Source organism: Alexandromys fortis, unplaced genomic scaffold (genome assembly GCF_014885135.2).
Source record: "Alexandromys fortis isolate MF-2015 unplaced genomic scaffold, M_Fortis_MF-2015_v1.1 scaffold_637, whole genome shotgun sequence".
NCBI lineage: Eukaryota > Metazoa > Chordata > Mammalia > Rodentia > Cricetidae > Alexandromys > Alexandromys fortis.
The window spans coordinates 18,921-26,400 of record NW_026068502.1 but is presented as its reverse complement, the minus strand read 5'-3'; the positions used below and the strand labels follow the sequence as shown (position 1 = coordinate 26,400).

Genomic DNA, 7,480 nt, shown 5'->3' with positions numbered 1-7,480 from the left:
TTTCTCTTTTTTTTTTTTTTTTTAGCGATGGATGGGCGAGCATCTCAATTCGGAGGAGGAAAACCTGCCGCCGACATGGGAGTCCCCTCAATGCACCTCAAGTTTGAATTGTTCTCAGGAAGAAGTCTCAGTGACAAGGGAACCAGTTTCTTCCAAATGCCGGAGATTTTATCCAAGGACCTCTCTTTTGTTTGGAGGATTTGCTCATTTTTATTTTAAATATGTGAGCTGGAGTTTTTTGCTTTTGTTGGTTGGGGTAGGATTATGAGTTTTAGTGCCTGTTAGTGGCACCTGTATTCGATACCTAAAAACATTTTTATTTTTAAACTACACATTTCTCCGAAGGGTTTGTGAGGTGTCTTGCTTTGAGAGTTACAATATAAATTCAAGCCATCTTATGTTTTAAAAAAAAGACTATGAAGGTGCTGGTTTATTTATGAAATTCAGTTAGATCTGTGTCATTTGCTTTAATGTCTGCAAAAGCAATTGTCATAGCATTTGAATGTTTTATTGCTGTGGCTCCTTTACAGGGCAGTGATGTGTTAAAGAACTGTTGCAAAGATGAAGAAATAGCCTCAGTCCTTAAATAGAACCAGTTGTGTTTTTTTTTTCTTTTAAATTGCATTTAATATTTTGGTGTATGTATGTATGTATGTAGGTGTGCGCACACTGCAGTTTGGAGATCAGATGACTGCTTGGTAATACGAAGTTGTCTCCTACTGAGTAGGTACCCACAATGACTCTCTGATTTTGTTTTGGTTGTAAGCTCCCTTACCTGCTGAGCCCATCTCACGGAAACCCCGTTTAATTTTTTTTGTTTGTTTGGTTGGTTGGTTGGTTGGTTTTTGAGAGGGTTCCACGTAGCCCAGGCTGCCCTTGATCTTGATATGTAACCGAGGCTATCCATAAACTCTTGATTCTGTTGGCTCAACCTCCCCAATACAGTGATTACAGGTAAGAGCCAATGTGCCTGTTCCCTTAGAGTCAGTTCTTGAACAAATGTCTTCTGACTTTCACCTAAGATTCAGTTCATTGAATAATGCCTCACTTTTTATGGGCATCTCAAGGTGCCTGAGAAAGATAGGGAAAGAGGGTTTTATGTATACAGTGTTCTGCTTGTAGGCAAAAAGAAGACACCAGATCATGTTATAGATGGTTGTGAGTCACCATGAGGTTGCTGGGAATTGATCAGGATCTCTGGAAGAGCAGCTAGTGCTCTTAACCTCTGAGCCATCTTGCCAGCCTGGGTCACCTAAAATTTTTAAGAAGTATTATTTAATTTTTCCTCTCTACATTTTTTCTTTCTTTTTTTTTTTTTTGTTTTTTTTTTTTTTTTTTTTTTATTACAGGGTTTCTCTGTGTAACAGTCCTGGCTGTCCTGGAACTTACTCTGTAGATCAGGCTGGCTCAAAGTCACAGAGATCCATTTGCCTCTGCCTCCTATGTCCTGGGATTAAAGGTGTGAGCAATCATTCCCAGACCCTCTATACATTATTTAATGTTTTATTTTTTAGATGCATTGGTGTTTTGCCATGGGTATCAGGTCCCCTGGACCTGGAGTTACAAACAATTTTGAACTGCCATGTGGGTGCTAGGAATTGAACCCAGGTCTTCTGGAAGAACAGTAACAGTCAGTAACAGTCAGTGCTCTTAACCCCGAGACTTTATATTTTTGTATTTTAGCGTTTGAATAATATTACATCCAAGTATGCTGAAAAATTGAAGAATAGTATTGAAAAAGTTCTGATGATGAAGAGTTCCATACCTCAACTTTTTCTTTTCTGTTCAACTCCTTCCCTCCGAGTGTTAAATTTTCCAATTAGACTGGCCTTTTTAGCCCGGCATTTTACCACTTAGCATTGCTTTTTTATTAAGAAAAGGGAAAGAGGTATAGCATTCTATGCCTTCCTTTTCTTACGCTTATTTTTCTAGGAGAATATTTAGAACCACACAGAATTTGGGGGGAGTACTAGGGATCAATTTGTATGTATTAATTATAGCTAAATATTCTTTATGCTTCAGAGAGGACATGAAATCATATTTCTCAAGCCAGCAAGATGGTTTACCAGCTGCCAATTCTGACAGCTTGAGTTCAATCCCAGGCCCCACAACGTAGGAGAGAACCAGCTCCTTCAGGTTATCTTCTGACCTCCATACATGCTGTGGTATATGCAAACTCACACAATTTGAAAAATAATTGATTTTTAGTTAGATTGTTGTAAGTAATAATATAGGAAGACTTGATTTACTCAGTGAGTTGAGTAAAAATATACATCTAGACTTTTTTAAAATTCATCCTCTACAAATTAGTTTTTTATTAAAAGGTCTTTGTATTATCTTTAATGGGAAAATTGTCAACACTAAGTACCGTTTGGGTCCAATGATCCACTTTAATTTTTTTATATATTCTTTAAGTTAATTCACATATACTTTCATAAAGATAAAAGAGTTGTGGGAACAGCTATTTGATAAAAATTTAGGCATGGTATTTTTTTTTTGTACTTAGAAAAATGAAAAGCATCCAGGCATGGTAATACATACCTGTGATCCTGGCAGTTGGGATGCAAAAGCAGGAGGATCACTGGAAGTTCAAGGCTGGTCTGGTGTATATTACAAGTTCAATCCAACCAGGGTTACATAAAAAGGTCCTGTCTCAGAAAGAGAAAGAGGGGCAGTATGAAGGGAAAGAAGAGAGAGAATGAAAATATAAACAAATGAATTTAATTATTTTTACTGCATTTATTTTAAATGCTTTTAACTTATTTTTATTTATTTTAGTGTGTGTGTAGGAGGTAGGTGTATGCACATGTGCTCAGTGTGAGCATGCATTCTCGAAGGACAACTTGTATAGTTTTCTCTTTCCATTATGTGGATTCCAGCGATTGAACTTAGGTAATCAGGCTCTGTGGCAATTCAACTGATGCATTTTAGCAGCTGAGACAATCTGTTTTCTCCTCTCGGTTCTAAGAATCAAGCTCAGGCTCTAGTGCATGCTAAGCAAATGCTCTGCCACTGAACTGCATGCCTAGCTTTTTATTTTTCAAGCCAGGCTTTCACTATGTAGCTCAGGATAGTATTGACTTCCTATGTATCCTATCCCAGCCGCAAACTCATGATTCTCCCTCTTTTCCCTCTCAAATTCTGGGATTACATTTGAATGTGACCACATCTAGCTATAACTAAGATGTTTTTAAATTTTTTTTATTTTTAAAGAGAATTTGTAGAGTATATGGTATGTCTATGAGAATTCAGGATATAACTTAAAATTCTTTTTAATGAAGCAGTTCAAATTTTTTTATTTTAATGTAACACCTGAGGGTTTGTTTGTTTGAGACTGGGTTTCTCTGTAGCTTTGGAGCCTGTCCTGGAACTAGTTCTTGTAGACTAGGCTGGACTCAAACTCACAGAGATCCACCTGCCTCTGCCTCCTGAGTGTTGGGATTAAAAGTATGTGCCACCACTTCACGGCCAACACCTGGTTTTTTTTAAAGATCCAAATAAGGCTGCAAGATGTTGCTTATAGAAAAGCACTCGCTTAGCACATGTAAAATCTTAACCAAACCACAAAGATAAAAGTCTAAATACTGTAAACAAATTAGATTGTAAACTTCTGAAGAATGGGACTACATTTTATTCTTTATTTTCCTCTAGAGTATAGAGGGTAATGGAAATTTGGTAATGAATTAATCTGTGAAGTACTTTAGGTAATTTTCTTTTACTTTTCAGTTAGAAATGATAAGAAAATACATAAGCAAAGTATTTGTATGTACCTTATTATAGTAATAATAGCATTCATTTCTAAAGTATAAAGAATAAGTCCTAGTTAAAGTTATCACTTATACTCGAAAAACCAAAAAAAAATATCACTTACATTGAAATTAAAATTTATTGAAACATGACTAGATAATTATGTTTTTATGTAGCATACCTTTTAATTTTTATTTCTAATTCTAAAATTCATCCTATTTTTTCAGGTAGTAATTGCTTAAAATATTCATCAGTTTATTTGCTAAATTTACATTCATTCAGGAATAAGCCAATTTGGGAAAGTATTAGATGATGTGTACATTTGATAGTCCCGATTTGGGGATGGGGTTACAGCTGTGAGAAGCCATGCCTAGTTTACATTAATTTTTTTTTATTATTCATTGTGTATTTGTGTATGCAGGTTTGTGTGTGTGTGTGCCACAGGACAACCTCACGTGCCATCCTCAAGAATGCCATCCCCTTCCTTGAGACATGGTTTCCTCATTGGCCTGGAGGTTACTGACTGTGACAGTCCTGCAAGCAATTGTCCTTCTCTGCCTCCTCACTTCTGGAATTGCAAGTGTATACTTTTATGCCCAGCATTCTTATATATGAATTCTAGCAATATGAGACTCAGGTCCCATGCTTGAAGAGCAAGAACTTTACTGCTTGAGCTATTGCCCCATCCTTAAAAAAAAAAAAAAAATTAATGTGGGTGTGTGCTTGTACACATGCCCGCTCAGACATGTGACATGAGGAAGTGAGAGAACAGTCTGTGAGAGTCATTTCTCTCCTGCTATGTGTACTGGTACTCAAATTCAGGTGGTCAGACTTAGTGGTAGGGGCATCTTCATCCACTAAGCCTTGGGGGGGCGGGGTATGAGACAGGATTTCTCAGTGTAACAGCCCTAGCAATCCTGGAGCTAGCTCTGTAGACCAGGCTGACCTCGAACTCACAGATATCCACCTGCCTCTGCCTCCTGTGTGCTGGGATTAAAGGCATGTGCCACCGCTACCACCTGGCAGCCACTAAGCCATCTTGCATACTCTTTTTAATTTTTTTTATACAAGATCTCATGTATTCCAGGCTATCCTATACCTTCACTTACAATTAGCCAATTGTTATGGAACACTGTGTTCTCTGGGAATGATGTAGCCATTACCTTCTTCAACTATCAGCAGCTCTGATTTCCTGAAGGAGACCTACACAAGATTGGGTCCATTAATTTAATTTTTCTTCTTGGAATGGGAAAGGGCTTATGATCCCACATCCTTCCCTGAGAATTATAGACAGTTAACGGTTAGTAAAGGAGGGGGCTTATGAGGCCACATCCTTCCCCAAGGATTTATAGGCAATTAAATATTGATGTGATGTGAGACCAGAGGGCAGGAATTTGAGGGCCCTTGAACATAAGGAGAATAAGGAAGTACCTCTCAGATGATGTATTGGAGGTGAAACATATTTAAATAAAAGTAGATAGTTTGAGCTCTCCAACAAAAAGTGAAATATTTAATCCTTCATAAGAGAGAGTTACTTTTGAAGGCCTTTTTGACTGGAATTGGAAAATCATGGGGCCTTGGACAGGAAGGCATACTGTTTAGCCCCCTCAATTATGGAGTTTAGATATCAGGCCCTCTTGGTTACAGAGTGTGCATTTGAGGTCTAATAGACAGAAACTGATGGTGTTTAAGAGTGGAAGATTTCAGTAGACTTAGAGAGAGTAGCAAAGTCACAAACCTCTTAGTGGAAAGAGGGTGTCCCAGTCTACCTTGTGCAGTGGATGAAGGACTTCATCACAGTTTAGAAGATTCACATCTTCAAGCACACTGTGGCATGCCTGGCAGCAATCTGAGCATCATCCATCAGTCATGATTGGCAATCTCATGTTCTAAGTCCTCTTGAAGATTATCATCAGTTACACTGGTGTGGGCATGAAGAATGAGGCCTTTTCATTCTGGTGACTATAATGAAGGAAAGATGACCTAAGCCTTAGGTTTTATGATCTCAGAGCAAAGCTTGGTGAAGTCCCTTGTTTCACACATGTATTTTCCTAGTCGTCATGGTTAGAATGGAAATATCTAAGGTCCTCCATTAGTGGGATAATTCTGAGGTACACGAGCACATGCTCTGAGGGACCCTTTGATCCTTGTCCCCTTAAGCAAAATGGAAATTCTGAGATGACTTTAGTAAAAAACAGTCATTCTTTTGACTCTTCTTGAACAGAGATTGATGTCCTTCACTGTTGTTTGTAATAGCAGAAAGGCCTGATGACTACTTTAACCCATGGGAAGTTCTAATAACCCATCATCAAAAGGGCATGGTGTGAGATGCGTTGAGAATAGGGACATTTTGGAGAGCCTCTATTCAGAGGGGAAGCTTCTGAGGTCATTCTGAAATGAATTGATTAGATAGAAAGTGCCAGGCCTTGTTTAACCAAATAGCAAGATCCACTCACTCCATTGTGCAGAAAGGAAAGGCTTAGCTTACCTTGGGTGATGGGGTGATGGTTTAGTTCTGCATCATTTGCTTCCAGCTGTTCTGCCCAGCTCCCATGATCTATATACTACATCGCCTGTTGAGAAGAATGCAAGAAGCAATACAACACTCTTCCAAGATGTTGAGTGGTTCTGTGGACCTTATGCTTTCTAAAGGTTGTATTGTTCTATGTTTATCTATCAATGAAAGATGTAAACATTGCATTCAGGACAACTAACTTCTGGGCAGATAACAAGACTATTAGTTTTAGCTTTCTATATTTTGACCTCTGATCTAAACCTATTATCTTTAGAGGTCCCATTGGTTGCAAGTGTTTTCCTAGCAAACTTGGTTGTAGGGATTGGCATAAAGGTAAGATGAGTCCGGGGGTCCAGTGAATGTTGCTCATGAAAGGAAGGGGAAGCTCTAGGGCCTCCCAGTGTCAGAGGCTAGATCTGACTATAGAATGAAGAAATGATACCTGATTGGTCATGGGAGCCAATTCTGAAGTCTTAGTCATCGTTGTGGCATAGGCCAGACATCCTTGGGCAAATAATTAGATCTCTGTAGTCTTTTTGGTTAAAGGGCATAATCATAGACCCCCCTTTGCTTTATACTGGAGTAAATGTGGGCAGATCTGATTCCCACTTATAAAGCGTGAGTCGTGTAAGAAATACGTGGTCTGAGGACTCTTTAATCTTTTGGAAAAGACTTGGATCAAACTTGCAAAATAAGAAAATTTGAGGGCATTTTCCATAAAATGCATACTTAAGACCAATTTGGGCAATTGGGGAAGGTCTAGAATAGGTTCCGTCCTAGGAGGAAGGTCTGATATTCTCTTCAGTGACATAAGAGTGAGGGAACTTGTGAAGAAGAGAAACACTGGGGCCTTTGTGTAAAAGGGAAATTTTTGAGCCCTGGTTGGCTAAGGGTGTGAGTTGAAAACCCCTTGGGCAGAGGGTGTAAGTGTCATACACCATTCTGTTGCAGGTGAATGTCACTGCTACCTCATTCAGTGAAGGAAGGTCCCATCACTGCACTTCAACTTCCAGCTGTTCTTTAGAGTTCCCACATCATCAGTTGAGTCTTGCATAGTTCAGGAGCAAACAAAGCCTTCTTCAGTGAACCTACATGGCTGTCCCTGGCAATGTTGCCTCTTCTTTCAGGTTGTCTTCACAGTTTATATATAGGCAGCAATGGTTGGAAAAGTGGACTTCTATTGATTAGACTGAAGCACATAGCTTAAGATCCAGTCTC

The 7,480-nt window shown here is 38.8% G+C and overlaps 1 long non-coding RNA gene across 4 annotated transcripts in view; it reads left to right on the top strand.

Moving 5' to 3' along the window:
• LOC126495809 (uncharacterized) overlaps nucleotides 1–7,480 on the top strand; it is a 27,336-nt gene that overhangs the window by 942 nt on the left and 18,914 nt on the right. For 2 of the 4 annotated variants that reach the window (XR_007590240.1, XR_007590239.1), the window contains exons 2-4: nucleotides 26–223; nucleotides 659–723; nucleotides 4,169–5,741. This is a non-coding gene — a long non-coding RNA (uncharacterized lncRNA). Of the gene's footprint in view, nucleotides 1–25; nucleotides 224–658; nucleotides 724–4,168; nucleotides 6,517–7,480 lie in introns of those variants that run through there. The other 2 variants (XR_007590241.1, XR_007590238.1) reach the window with 1 other exon arrangement.